The sequence below is a fragment of the Sinocyclocheilus grahami genome, unplaced genomic scaffold (genome assembly GCF_001515645.1).
Source record: "Sinocyclocheilus grahami isolate Dianchi unplaced genomic scaffold, SAMN03320097.WGS_v1.1 scaffold99.1, whole genome shotgun sequence".
In the NCBI taxonomy this organism is placed as follows: domain Eukaryota; kingdom Metazoa; phylum Chordata; class Actinopteri; order Cypriniformes; family Cyprinidae; genus Sinocyclocheilus; species Sinocyclocheilus grahami.
The window spans coordinates 145,621-161,110 of NW_015505278.1; positions in this window are offsets into that span (position 1 = coordinate 145,621).

Below are 15,490 nucleotides of genomic sequence, written 5' to 3' on the forward strand. Positions count from 1 at the left end.
TCTAAACGCTCTCTTTCCCTACTCGCTGTAATTCCCGGGAGTTGGATTAGGGGCAGGGAGGTGGTGGAGGGCTATTGTTCCCATTCACTCCTGCTCGTCTGGGCTCCCAGTCGCCAGGATGTCCCCCGACCGTTTCCCTCAAGCACCGTCACGCAGCCCCGACCACCTTCCACTCTTAGAAAGACCATTTCCGGTCCAGTCTTTAAACAACGGGCAATTCTGAACTGTTATAATAGAGCGGTGGAAAAAATAAATTCTTGCGCTGTGATTATTGAAAGAAAAGGTGTGTGTATGTGTGTGAGTATTTGTGTGGGGGGCCATAGGCGTGTTGGAAGGAGAGATTACGCTTTTCTCTTTTGCCCTCCTAGGAAAAATATGGGAGGAGGGAGAGGAGAAAAGGTTAATTAAACAGTGTTCACTGATCAGTGGAAGGGATCGTTTCACAAAGGTCCTCTCTGTGTCACACGGTGGGTTATTGGAGAGACTTGGCACGAAGGACTTCCACTCGTTCCTGCAATCCGGGTGGGTGCTGAGCGCAAAGGCGCTGTAACCCAACACTCGATTGGTTCAGAAGGAACCAGGCCAGGACCAGATGAAATGTTGTAATGTAAAACAGGACACGCCACAGACCTCCTATGTTCTTATCTACAGAACGTAGGCTTCAATTAACTTTTCAACTCCGGAAGCAGCACGTAAACCGCTGTTTAGTTGGCATCTACTTGCCTTTTTCTATGCAAACAGTCAGGTTAGGGCCGAGGACAAATGCTAAACCTGAGTAAACTGCTTTTACAGGTGTCAATGAGCATGTATATCCAAAGAAACCTGTGTTTTTTTGCTTTGTTTTTTGTTCTTGCCAAAAAGACGATACAGTTATTACCAAATTGCTTGGAAGGAAAATTTTTACCAAAGCACTCATCGGAGATGAAGAATGTGTCCATTTTATTGATAAGAGATGTTAACTTTAATAGGTATTTATTTGCACAGAAGTGTTGTTATTACAGTATTTGTACATTTGTCTGTGATTATATCATATTGTCAAATTAACTTTTGTCCATTTGAATAAATCTGAATGATGCATTCCATGCAGACTGCATTCATCTGGAGGTCAAAAAGTGTGTTTATGTTTTAGGTATATAAAGAATGGCTTGTGGCTTCAAGTTTTTGGTTTATCTTGCATAATCCAAGACTCCAGGACATGATGAAAATTCCAGAAATATGAGCATTTTTATTCCCTAGAATCCCAAATTACTCTGGTGGCTGTAGAAGCAGACCCACACTGGTTCGTGTTAAATGTGATATTTGAAGGAAATTGCTGAGGGTCTCTTAAAACACCACAGGATTGTGGGGTGAGTCTCATGTGATATTGCTTCAGAACTCTGACTTTCTCACACCTTTTGAAGGCCAATGTTTTAATAGCTATACTTTTGTAACTTTATTATCAGGAATATTATCTTTTGAAAAAGCACAAATGCTTCTTAAAGTAGCAACCATGTGAAATGATCTGTCTAGGGCGTGTTTTTGCTTGTTTTCTTGAAAATTGTTCACAGATGACTTCGAGAATAATTTTACACGGATCTTTGAACAAAACACACCCTTCTAACTCTTCAAGTTCAGGTTAATTTTGCTTGTAGCGTTTGTTAAAACAAGCACTGCTATTATGTACTTAACAGTTCTAAACTTCTAACCTAAGTAATAAACTTCAGCACATTACTTATCCTGTGCCATTAATGCTTTGAGATGGGTAACGTATGGAAGACTGTTTCTGCATCCGAGTAGAAGAAATAAAAAGGTAATTGCAACTTTATATCTAACAGTTTCAGCCTTATTCGTATCTCACAATCTGATACTATATCTCGAAATGTGAGATAACTGCAACTGTGACTTAAAGGGATAGTTCACCCAAAAATTTTAATTGTCTTTAATTACTCACCCTCATGTTGTTTCAAACCCGTAAGACCTTTGTTCATCTTCGGAACACAAATTAAGATATTTTTGATGGAATCTGAGAGCTGTCTGACCCTAAAAAGGTAATTGCAACTTTATATCTAACAGTTTCAGCCTTATTCGTATCTCACAATCTGATACTATATCTCGAAATGTGAGATAACTGCAACTGTGACTTAAAGGGATAGTTCACCCAAAAATTTAAATTGTCTTTAATTACTCACCCTCATGTTGTTTCAAACCCGTAAGACCTTCGTTCATTTTCGGAACACAAATTAAGATATTTTTGATGGAATCTGACAGCTCTCTGACCCTCCCATAGCAAGGACATCGGTAAAATAATTCATGTGACATCGGGTTCAACCATAATTTTACAAAACTACGAGAATACGTTTTGAGTGCAAAAGAAAAAAAAAAACGACTTTATTCGACAATTAGTCTCCTCCGCATCACCCTACTGCCATTTTGGAGAGTATCCACTGAACGTAAATTGCATATGCTGTTTTGTGTCAGCTGCATCACATGGATACACTGTTTATGTCGTTTACGCTTTGATTTGAACGAAAACAACATATCCGTGTGACGCAGCTGACATAGAACAACATACGCAATTTACATTCAGTGGATACTCTCTAAAATGGTGCTACAGGGTGACGCGGAGGAGACGAATTGTTGAATAAAGTGTTTTTTTTTTTTTTTGGGCTCAAAGTATTCTCGTAGCTTCATAAAATTACGGTTGAACCCCTGATGTCACATGGATTATTTCACCGATCTCCTTGCTACGTTTCTGGACCTTGATCGTGTAAAGACCCTTGCTGTCTATGGGAGGGTCAGAGAGCTGTCAGATTCCATCAAAAATATCTTAAATTGTGTTCCAAAGATGAACCGAGGTCTTACAGGTTTAGAATGACATGAGGGCGAGTAATTAAAGACATCATTTTTTGGGTGAACTAACCCTTTAACATCTTACATTTGTACCTATATATCACATAATTTATTTTAAACTTCATCTCTTATTTTATTTGATCTTATTTGAACTTTTATCTAAAAAATAGTTGTTGTCGTCGTTTTATTTTTACTCTGAGGCACAACCAGGCTTAACAAAAACTAAATACAATTGTTACGTTAATGGAAATACAAATTTAAAATAAAATTTTAGTACTAAAATTACAAAACTGAAAAAATAAATAAAATACAATGCAAATGAAATGAAATAAATCAAAATGACTGCAAATTACAATATTACAAAAACACAAATTAATAAAATAAACACAAAAAACAAAAATGAATTCAAAATAAGAATAAATACTATAATAGTACAGAAATAATACTAAAAACACACTTTCCCATAGAAGATATGCTCTCACACACACAAAAAGTTATTGTGGCTTAGGACAGTAATCACCTACCTAGTAACCACCTAGAACAATTTAGTAACCACATGGCAACCACTCAGAACATCTTGGTAACCATATAACAACACCATGGCATTGAGCAAACACCTGTGTAAACTGCTGTTTATTGAGGTAAATGCCTATGCAATTACATACTCTACCAAAATGCTTTGCAAAAAAGTGTGATTGTTTTTAGTAAATGTCAAAAACTAGTTTGGTAATGTTTAAGTGATCACAAACTGGCCTAATTTCTGTGTCTCAGACAGGAGAGGAGATGGATATGGGACTGAGGGATGATTGCAGAGCTTCATTGTCTCTCAGGAAGGAGATGATCCAGCTCCAGCCCCGCCGCCGCTCTCCCCGTGCCAACTGTGTCCCATTTGTTTATTTGTGTTTACTCTTTCTAGGCCCTGCACAAATAAATGAGATAAGTGAATCCTGCGTGTGTGCGCTGAGATGTTTCAATTCGGACAGCATTTGCATGCGATTCCTGTGACATTCCGGTGTTTTCTGGCGGATTCTGGGAATTGGGGAGGACAAGGTTGGGTTTGTGAATAGGAATGCTTGGTGGTCTTAATGAATGGCAGAAAGGCTTTAACGATGACACATATGAGTGACGGATTGTTTGGGAGCGCTGGCAAGGGGAATGTGTGATGAAGTGTTTCAGTTGTTGCGAGTGAGGGTATATTTGTGCAGGCGGGAACAAGGGCAGTCTGGGTGCTCAGGGTGTGTGTGTGGCCACATCTAATAGTGAATAGACTGGTGTGTGTGGTCAACGCTGATTTAGTCAAATGGTGTGTAAGTGTGTGTGGCCTTGTGAGTGTGCTTTGTTGTTGTTTTTTTGATGGTGAGATATCGGGACCCTAAGCAGAAGTGAGAATGATGGTGACTCATAGCTGGTTGTCTAGAAGACTTATGAGAACAAAGAGCTGGGGAGTGATCCTAAGCTTGGATCTGAGTGTATACACTTATGTGGGTTTTCATCTGACCAAATATCCCTTTAGGGGAGGTCCCAATGGTGAATATGCTTTGTAAGCATATTGTGTGGCATTGTATTTTAAGAGCTTTGTTTATCTTGGCCATAGTGCAAAGAAAAATTGTGAAATATTGTAAAATGACAGAAGCCTTGGGCAACTGGTTGAAATGGTCAATTGGTAAAGCGGTTTGTTAATTGAACAATCTAACACCCAGTCAATTAGTGGAGATACTAATATAATTTGCATCCTACTTGCGTAATTAACTGGTGTGTGTGGTCAACGCTGATTTAGTCAAATGGTGTGTAAGTGTGTGTGGCCTTGTGAGTGTGCTTTGTTGTTTTTTTGATGGTGAGATATCGGGACCCTAAGCAGAAGTGAGAATGATGGTGACTCATAGCTGGTTGTCTAGAAGACTTATGAGAACAAAGAGCTGGGGAGTGATCCTAAGCTTGGATCTGAGTGTATACACTTATGTGGGTTTTCATCTGACCAAATATCCCTTTAGGGGAGGTCCCAATGGTGAATATGCTTTGTAAGCATATTGTGTGGCATTGTATTTTAAGAGCTTTGTTTATCTTGGCCATAGTGCAAAGAAAAATTGTGAAATATTGTAAAATGACAGAAGCCTTGGGCAACTGGTTGAAATGGTCAATTGGTAAAGCGGTTTGTTAATTGAACAATCTAACACCCAGTCAATTAGTGGAGATACTAATATAATTTGCATCCTACTTGCGTAATTTTTTAGCACATTAGTTATTACTACATGGTGAGCATTATGTAATATTCTTGAGACATGCTGATAAGGTTTGTAATGTGATCCCCAACTTTTCATGTCCTGCTCATACGTAAAATATATAAATTATTTATTTGTTTTTGTTTATTTTTAATAATTGTTTGTTTTTTGAGAATGTAATGCACACACACACACACACACATACATACATACATACATACATATATACATATACACATTATTATTATAATACATATATTTTGAAAGAAGTCTCTTGTACTCACTAAGAACACGTATAACAAAAATAAATAAATACAAATTGTTCTATTTTAATACATTTTAACATGTAATTTATTCCTGTGATGCCAAAACGTCTTCAGTGTTGCATGATTCTTCATAAATCATTGGCGCTCAATCAATGTATCATAATCAATATTGAAAACATTGATTCAAAATATATTTTGTAACATTATAAATATCTTTACTTATGATCGTTTAAATGCATCCTTGCTCAAGTATTAAAAAGTAACAAATTAAATTTCTTAAAATCAAAATCTGTAATGTGTGTGTGTATTCATGTATTTTCAGATTTTATTTTATTTAAAAACCTGTACAAAGAGTATAAAACAATAAAAAAGGCCACTTAAAAGAGTATAAGACGATAGGAGTCAATGGGAAGTCCCCACCATGATAGAAAAACAAACCTTTTTTGTCTGAAAACATCTTTTGTGTAAGAGCACCATGTGTGTCCGTGTGGGTGGGTTAGCTGTGGTATTGTGTGTGCAAGTTTGGCCAAAGAAAAGGAAAACAAATGGCATATAATTCATTGTGGAAGTTATTGGCATGGGCACAAGTTGACAAATAAATGATCACACATGAGTCATGATTCAAAAAAATGCACTTTAATTGTTGAAAATGACACCTCGAACTTATGTTTTAAGGACACTGTAAAATTATACAATAAAGGGAGAGCGTGAGAGATATCAGTACATTCTTACCAAGATGGAGACGCAACATTGGTAAACAGTGCATAGCATCTTTTTTAAATGGAAAACAGTCCCACAGATCGGTGGTCAGAGAATTTAACAATCACAAAGAAAAAAAACAAACTCTCAGTGGAAAAGGAAATACAATAGTCCTTTTGTTTCAACTGAAAGTTCATGTTGCTCACTGGATTTCACTGTGTTCTGCCCCACTCAAGTTTTTCACAGCAGTCCCGTACAGTCTCTGCAAAGCTCGGTGAGATTTAAAGTATGCAAACCATCACGTCCATGTTTTAGAAACCAGTCAAGCATTTAATTAAAAAACACACTCACTTATATACGCACCTAACATACATTTGTCTTCTGTGTTCACTCTGTGGTTCTTTGTGGTTCAGAGGGCAAGCCCTGCTGTAATCCGTCTAGAGCCGCTGAAATTCAGCCATATTTCTCTTTCCTGGCCACCTCTCACCCCACTACGAGCCCTATGTTGTACAGACAGGTACATATTTCAACTTGTATACACATGTGCACACTCACACATGACCCTGGGTGGGCTTGAGCAGATTGACTGGGATAATGAGCTCGGTCAGTGCGAATTGGTAGGATTATCCAGACTCCTTTGGGGAAAATGCACCCAAAATGAAAATTCTATCATTTACTCACCCTCATTTAAATCCAAACCTGTATGACTTTGCAAAATAAGATATTATAAAGAATGATTTTCCCCCAGAGTCCAGTGTTGTTTTGGACCTCATTGAATTTCATTTGTATGGACAAAAAAAAAAAAAAAAAACCCACTGAAAAATTTTTTTAAATAGTTTTTTTGTGTTATTTCATTTGTATGGACAAAAAAAAAAAAAAAACACACACTGAAACATTTTTCAAAATAGTTATTTTGTGTTCCACAGAAGAAAGTCATACAGGTTTGGAACGACATGACAAAATGTTAATGTTTTCGCTAAGCAGACGAAGTCTTACTGGGCTGCGAAATGATGGGTAATAAGCACTGATGAGGTTATATATGACTTCAACACCGATCTAAAACATACCTTGAACCTCCCTTAACATGATAAAAGTTAGTGCTTAGATTGAGTGTGGTCTCAGATCAGTGCATAACGGCAACCCAAAGACACTTTTACACATATAAAGTCTAGTGTTATCTGACATCACATTCCCTTAAGACATAAAAACACCCTGTATAGAGAAATTTTGGCATTGCGGCACGTTATACCAGTCGAGAGAAGTGCACTTGCGCCAAAAGCATTAACCTGCTGAAGAATAATTTGTTCTCCCCCTCTGGATTAATTCAACATCCAAGTTTCTTAATCCAGACAAACTGCAGCTAAGAGTCAGACAGAATGAAGTTTTGTAATGTGTGGTATAACTAATATTATGACCATAGTTAAATGCCACAAAGAGTCTTGGCTCGTTCGCTCTTGCTGTATAATGTGATTTAAGGCACTGTCTTAGCAGGGACCCTTTAGCTCACTGACTTTATCAGTAAAAACTGGGGCAGAGTCCAGAGATTAATTCAAAAAAATTATTAATTCAAAATATTAATGAATAATAATATGTAGATACAAAAAGAAGAATGTAGAACAGGACTTTCATTCATCGGCAAGTGATTGGATTGTTAATCGATGAATTGCAAATGTTAATTATGACCGGTAACGATAAGCTGATCATTTTTCCCGTTATGGCTGATAACCGATAAATTACTGATATTAAAATTCAATAATATTTTGTGCAAAAAAAAAAAAAAAAAGCAATAAAATCTAACATAAATCGTTTTAAATGGTACAAGTGAATTTAGGCATCACAACATTATAAACATACATTACAAAAATAATATTAATTTAGAGATTTGCTAAGATTACATTTAACAGTGTTATAAAATTATTAGTGTTTTAAAGATTAACTTTAAGTGAGCATTAAGTAATGCCAAAGGTAATCTGAATGTGGAAAGGCAAATAATTCATGAAAAAAAACAGTAGTAAAAAAAGAAGAAAGGTTCCAAGACAAGGAGCAGGTGCCAATTAAGGCAAAGCACATAATTCACAAGCTAAAAGGGAGGAATGAAAGATTGGTGGATTAGTACAGGAGAGATCAGAACAGGAAGGTATGGCTGCACAGGAGAGGAAGTCACGGACAGAGTGAAAAATCGAAGAACAGAGAGAGAAAGACTGGGGAGGAAGGGAGGTGTAGAGCACATGGAGGAGCAGGCGGCATGTTCCTCAAACACAATGAGCCACATTCCTCAAAGAAGACCAATAACACGCTAGACCTGCTCTTTGATTTACTGCTTCAGAACGTTTTAAAAGGGCCGTTCTTCTGACAAAAGTTGATTTGTACATGAAGTACAGATGTGTAGGAAAGCCCACCGCTATCACAGTGGTTAATATAGATGTTCTCATCGATTAAACAGTTTCGGCTTTTTGAAGTTAATGGCATGTGCAATTTTCATAGTGTGTGTATGTGATCCATCACCAAGCACTGTGCAGACAGGTTTGTGAATAATGCGTGCACGTGTAAAAAAAGAAAAACACTCCCTTGCAGTTTAGCGGTCAGACTTATGACTTGTTCTCCAGAAACAAAGCTGATTTGACTTGGTTTCATTTCCTTTTGGGATGCGTGACTGAATAAATCTCTTTATTTTTCTGGCACGCATGCAGTAAACAGGACTTTGATCTGAGCAGCTATAGTGGAACTTCAAAGGAGCAGACAAGATTTTGGGATATTTAGTGATATTACTTTACAGTAGCTAAATAATTAAACAATTTCAGGCTGTTATATAATCAATTTCTTCTTGGCAGCTGTCTGCCGGGCATTTTTGTCATCGGGAAACTCTGCTAAGTGACCGAATTCTGCAGACTGGCTCTGAATTTCAGTAACTAGCATCGACTCGTCTAAACTGCAAATCAGGGGAAAAAATTTGGGCAAAAGTCATCTAGTGTATTGCAGGCTCAAATGTGTTTATTGTGAGCTTAAAGACTTAAAGCTCTGATCTAAATATATAAAAAAAAACTAAACAAAAATTAGAAATGCTGCCTTGGCAACTAACTGAAATAAAATAAGGTCTTAAAGTGCTAAACTTTATTACTAAAACTTAAACTAAAATTTAAACTGAAAATATAAAAATTAAAGCTAGTTCAAAATATTAACAAATACTATAATAGTAAATAGATACTACAAGAACACTGAATACAAGAAAAATGCAGGGCAGGACTTTCATAAATAAGGAAGTGATTAGATTGTGAAAGGTGAGTGTTAAAATTAGTAAAAAAAAAAAAAAAAGAGTTTAAAGGTCACATATTTTACACATTTCTGGAGTTTTATTTTAAGTCTTGATGTCCTTAAGAATATATATTTGCGGTATAAGTACCAAAAACCATCTCAATATATTTTTACAGCTCTTCTCTCAGGAGCTCTGCAAAGAACAGGTTGAATTTGGCCTGTGTAATTAATATTCATGAGCCTCTCTTCTGATTGGCCTGTTGTTTTCTGAGTGACGCACGGCCAGGCCAACCACAGGTAACTAGGGTCATGTATGCTGTAGCCTGCTGTGGATTGGTGATGCTCACAAGTAAGGTCAATAGAAACACCGGTAATGATGGTCACTACTGAGCAAAATGTTGTCTGGCCTTACATGTTTGAGCGAACTCTGACCCCGAATCGGCGACGACAGGAGACAACCAACCACCTCCTCAAACGCGCTTACAACAGGATGTTTCAGAATGGTAATTCATGTTTTTTTTTTTTTTTTTCAAACACCGAATGCAGTAAATACAAACTTGACCAGCCGAGTGTTTGCAATCACGTAAACTTGAAGACACATGTACAAATGCGGATGGGTGACATGAATGGAAATGATTCCAGATTGGCTATGTAGTATTTGCTTTCTGTATTCTGTACTGTATTTTCCTGCACTCAAACCTGCCAATCTACATTTACATTTACATTTATTCATTTAGCAGACGCTTTTATCCAAAGCGACTTACAAATGAGAACAATAGAAGCAATCAGACCGAGAGAACAACAACAGTATACAAGTGCCATGCCAAGTCTCAGCTAGGCTAGCACAGTACACGTAGCTAGGTTTTTTTTTTTTTTAAATAATAGAATGGAATAAATCAGAATAGACTAGGGTAAGTGCTAGTATTAGTTGGTCAGGTGCTGGTGAAAAAGTTGTGTCTTTTAGATGTTTTTTTGAAAATGGCTAAAGACTCCGCTGTTCGAATTGAGATCGGGAGGTCATTCCACCAACTTTCAACTTCAACTTTATTTATTTATAAAGTACTTTCAAAACCATGGTGTGGAAACCAAAGTGCTGTGCAGGAAGACTAAATAAAAATATATAAATAAAATCAAGCATAAAACATTATAAACGTACCACAACAACAACAACAAAGAACAAATTACAAGACATTTTTAAATGCTAATGAAAACAAATGAGTTTTAAGCACACTCTGAAATACAGGAAGTGTAGGAGAATTTTTTACAGACAGAGGAAGGTCATTCCAAAGCCTTGGAGCAGCAACAGAAAACCACCGATCACCTTTACATTTTAGACGAGATCGAGGAACCATCAGATGTAATTGATCGTTAGAATGCAAAGACCTATTGGATTGATGCAAACTGATTAAATCAGAAATATACTCTGGTGCTAAACCATGCAAAGCTTTAAAAACATATAATAGCACTTTATAATGAATCCTGTATCGTACAGGAAGCCAGTGTAATTTAATAAGCACAGGAGTAATATGCTCTCTCTTCTTGGTACCCGTTAAAAGCCTAGCCGCTGAATTCTGAACAAGCTGCAGGCGGGAGAGAGAGGCCTGACTCACACCCAGATACAATGCATTACAATAATCCAAACGAGATGACACAAAAGCATGCAAAATTTTCTCCAAGTCCTCAAAAGAAAGGTTAGACTTCAACTTAGATAAAGATCTAAGATGGAAAAAACTATTTTTAACAACAGCATTAATTTGACGATCAAATTTGAGCTCCGAGTCAAAAATGACACCAAGGTTTTTCACTCTAGAAAGATTTTTCCCAGGAAGTAACCCCAGGCAGTCAGTGACATAATCCACACATCCCTTTTTACCAAATAAAATTAACCCAGACTTATTCTCATTCAGTTGGAGAAAATTATTAGCCAACCAACACTTAACCTCACCCAAACGAGATGACACAAAAGCATGCAAAATTTTCTCCAAGTCCTCAAAAGAAAGGTTAGACTTCAACTTAGATAAAGATCTAAGATGGAAAAAACTATTTTTAACAACGGCATTAATTTGACGATCAAATTTGAGCTCCGAGTCAAAAATGACACCAAGGTTTTTCACTCTAGAAAGATTTTTCCCAGGAAGTAACCCCAGGCAGTCAGTGACATAATCCACACATCCCTTTTTACCAAATAAAATTAACTCAGACTTATTCTCATTCAGTTGGAGAAAATTATTAGCCAACCAACACTTAACCTCAGTCAAACATTCATACAGAGATTGAATGGATAAATGATCCTTGCATTTCAATGGTAAATAAAGTTGTGAATCATCAGCATACAAATGATAATGAATGCCGTGTTTTTCAAAAATTGATCCTAGAGAGAGTATATAAAGGGAAAACTAAACCGGTCCCAGGATTGAACCCTGAGGAACCCCACACATGAGAGGGGCAACAGATGAAGAGTAATTCCCTAGACTGACTGAAAAAGTCCTATCTTTTAAATATGAAGAAAACCATTCTAAGGCTAAACCCTGAATGCCTACATGGTCTCTAAGGCGATCAATGAGAATCTTATGGTCAATTGTGTCAAATGCTGCGGTAAGATCTAAAAGTAACAGAAACACAACTTCCAGAATCAGCGCCACGTAGAATATCATTAGTAACCGTCAAAAGAGCCGATTCTGTACTATGACCGCCTCCAAACCCTGACCGAAATGTTGTTCTTCACCAAAAAAATCATTAAGCTGTGCATACACAATCTTCTCCAGCATCTTTGAAATAAAAGGCAATTTTGAAATGGGATGAAAATTATTCATATCAGAGGAGTTTAAACCAGCTTTTTTAAAGAAGGGGCTGGATAACTGAATGTTTAAAACTAGGTGGAACAACACCAAATGTCAAGCTACTATTCATAATAGTTAAAAGGCATGTACCAATAGAATTAACCACTGAATTCACAAGAGGACTGAATTCACATCACAGGGAGACGTAGTGGGCTTCATGTACACAATTATTTCTTTGAGCTGTGGAAGAGAGACAGGCGTAAAACAAGTCAATTGCTTTGGAAGGACAGTGTGTACAATAAAATCATTAGTAACAGATGAAATCTGGGATCTAATTCCAGCAGTCTTATCAATGAAAAATTTTAAAAACTTTTCACATGTGTCAACAGAACGTGAGAGTAATGGCATAACAACAGGATGGAGTACAGTGTTTATAGTAGAAAAAAACACTAGAATTATGGCAGTTCTTCGAGATAATATCAGAAAAATAATTAGGTCTAGCTAATTTAACAGCTCTTTGGTATTCACTCAAACAACTCTTCAAAATCTCATAAGAAACCTGTAGTTTATCTTTAAGCCATTTACATTCGGCCCTTCTGCACTCTTGCCTGAGAGCACGGGTATTACTGTTCAACCAGGGCTGTGTCTTGACCTTTTTATTCCTAATTTCCAAAGGAGCCACAAGATCTAAAATATCTGAACATGTAGAGTTGAACTGATTGACCAACTGTTCAGGTCCAATACAAGGAGAGGGAGACTCAATCAAGCTAATTAAAGGAGAAACTCCAAAGGCTGCTGAAAATGTACTAGCAGTACAAGGAGTAAGAGCATGAGAAGCAATAGAAGAAGAAACATTCATAATCTGAGTACTACATGGGAAAGTAGGGCTAAAAAAGACAGTCTTGTGGTCAGAGAAAACAGTGTCTGCAATTTTCACCCCACTAACTGAAAACCCCAAAGATAATACAAGGTCAACAGTATGACCACGCTCATGTGTTGGACCAGAAACACACTGTAAAAGATCAAATGACTCTAATGACTCTAATGACTCTAAAACTCACTAACCAGGGGCTTTGAAGGGCAACAAACATGTATGTTGAAATCCCCCAAAATTAAAATATTGTCAAAAGAAGGGACAATAATAGATAAAAATTTAAAAAACTCCTGACTAAAAAAACTCCCACCAGCTGGGCACAGTCCAGGAAAAGGACCGTGAGAGTGATTTAGTAACGTGAGCTTTTTTTGGCTCATTGAAGACCACTCTCGCTGCTGCATTCTGGATCAGTTGCAGAGGCTTGATAGAACATGCGGGAAGGCCCGCCAAGAGAGCATTACAATAGTCCAGTCTGGAAAGAACAAGAGCTTGGACAAGAAGTTGTGCGGCTTGCTCTGACAGGAAGGGTTTAATCTTCCTAATGTTGTATAAGGCAAATCTGCAGGACCTGGCCGTTGTAGCAATATGGTCTGTGAAGCTTAACTGATCATCGATCACAACTCCTAGGTTTCTGGCTGTCCTGGAAGGAGTTATGGTTGACGAACCCAGCTGTATAGAGCAGTTGTGATGAAACGATGGGTTTGCTGGAACCACAAGTAGTTCTGTCTTAGTAAGGTTGAGCTGAAGGTGATGCTAGAAATCATCCAGCTAGAAATGTCTCTCAGACAGGCTGCAATGCGAGCAGCTACCGTCAGATCATCTGGTTGGAATGAGAAGTAGAGTTGAGTGTCATCAGCATAGCAGTGATAAGGAAAGCCATGCTTCTGAATGACAGATACTAATGGCGACATGTAAATGGAGAAGAGAAGTGGTCCAAGCACTGAGCCTTGAGGAACCCCAGTAGCAAGAAGTTGTGACTTAGAAACCTCACCCCTCCAAGACACCCTGAAGGACCTACCTCAGAGGTAGGACTTGAACCACAGGAGTGTGGTTCCTGAGATGCCCATCTTTCTGAGGGTAGACAGGAGAATCTGGTGTCAAAAGCAGCAGACAGATCCAGCAAGATGAGTACTGAGGAAGAGAGGTGTTGATAATGTGAGTAAGCGAAGGTATGACTGAAGAAGAAATGGCCTGAAGGAGGTGAGTGGGGATAGGATCAAGTGGACAACGAGTAGGATGATTGGAAAGGATAAGTTTGGAAACGTCCGTCTCCGAGAGTGGAGAGAAGGAGGAGAGAGAGTGTGTATTAGTCGTTATGAAGTTATCATCAGTTTGTGGTGTGGGGAATTGGTCACTGATGGTTCTTGTTTTATTTGTGAAGAAAATTGCAAAGGCATCAGCTGTAAGAGTTGATGAAGGAGGAGGGGGAGGAGGACAGAGAAGAGAAGAGAAAGTTTTGAAAAGTGTGCGAGAGTCAGAACAGTTGTTAATTTTGTTGTGGTAGTATGTCGTTTTAGCAGAGAAGACATTTGCAGAGAAGGAAGAGAGGAGTGACTGATACACACTAAGGTCGGTAGAGTTTTTTGATTTGCGCCATTTCCTCTCTGCAGCCCTGAGTTTAGAGCAATGTTCAAGGAGAACATCGGACAGCCAGGGGGCAGAGGGGGTAGTGCGTGCTGGTCTGGATGAAAGTGGGCAAAAGTTGCCTAAGCAAGATGTTAGAGTGGAGCAAAGAGTGTCAGTAGCACTGTTTGTGTCCAGTGCTGAAAACTGAGAGGGTGAAGGGAGTGAGGTTGAAACCATAGAGGATAGGCATGAGGGAGAGAGAGAGCGTAGGTTACGTCGAAAGGTGACCTGCAGAGGAGTGTGTGCTGTGTCAGGAGTTAGTGTGAGGTTAGAAGTGATGAGGAAGTGGTCTGAGGTGTGCAGTGGAGTAACTAAAGTGTTGTCAGTGGAGCAATAGCGTGTGTAGATGAGGTCCAGTTGGTTACCTGATTTGTGAGTAGCCATAGTAGACACTATTAATCTAAAGGATCAAACGCCGTGTATGGTGTTTGAGGTAATTTGTGAATTAGCATAGACTTATAGTCTAAATAAAACAATTTGCAACTGTTACTATTATTACACTTGCATACAAAACTTTGAATTATGTTTGTTATAGAGTGTGTGATGTCACGTGCACTACCGCCGGTGGCAATAGACAACAGTTGAAGCGGTTGTCACGGCGACCGTCACAGCCCTACTGTGCAAAGTTTCCTGACATCTAGACTGAACAGCGTTTTCTCTACATGTTTCCGTGTTGTTGTTGCTCAGCAATGGCATGGACGCGATGTTGTCTGGGGGTTTGGCAAAAGGAGAGTGTGACTGTGGGCAGTGCTCGGGGTGGTGACTGAAGGCGGGGACTGAGTTGTTAGCCTGTCCATTTGAACCCACTAGATGCGGCGCTGCTATGTTGTTCATTCAAAATATTGCAGACAAAAAGAACAATTAATGCGGGGTGTTGATTACGTCAAAACTGAAACCAAGCCGTTCACACAGAACGCATATTTATCGCATTTTCTAGAGGGACTA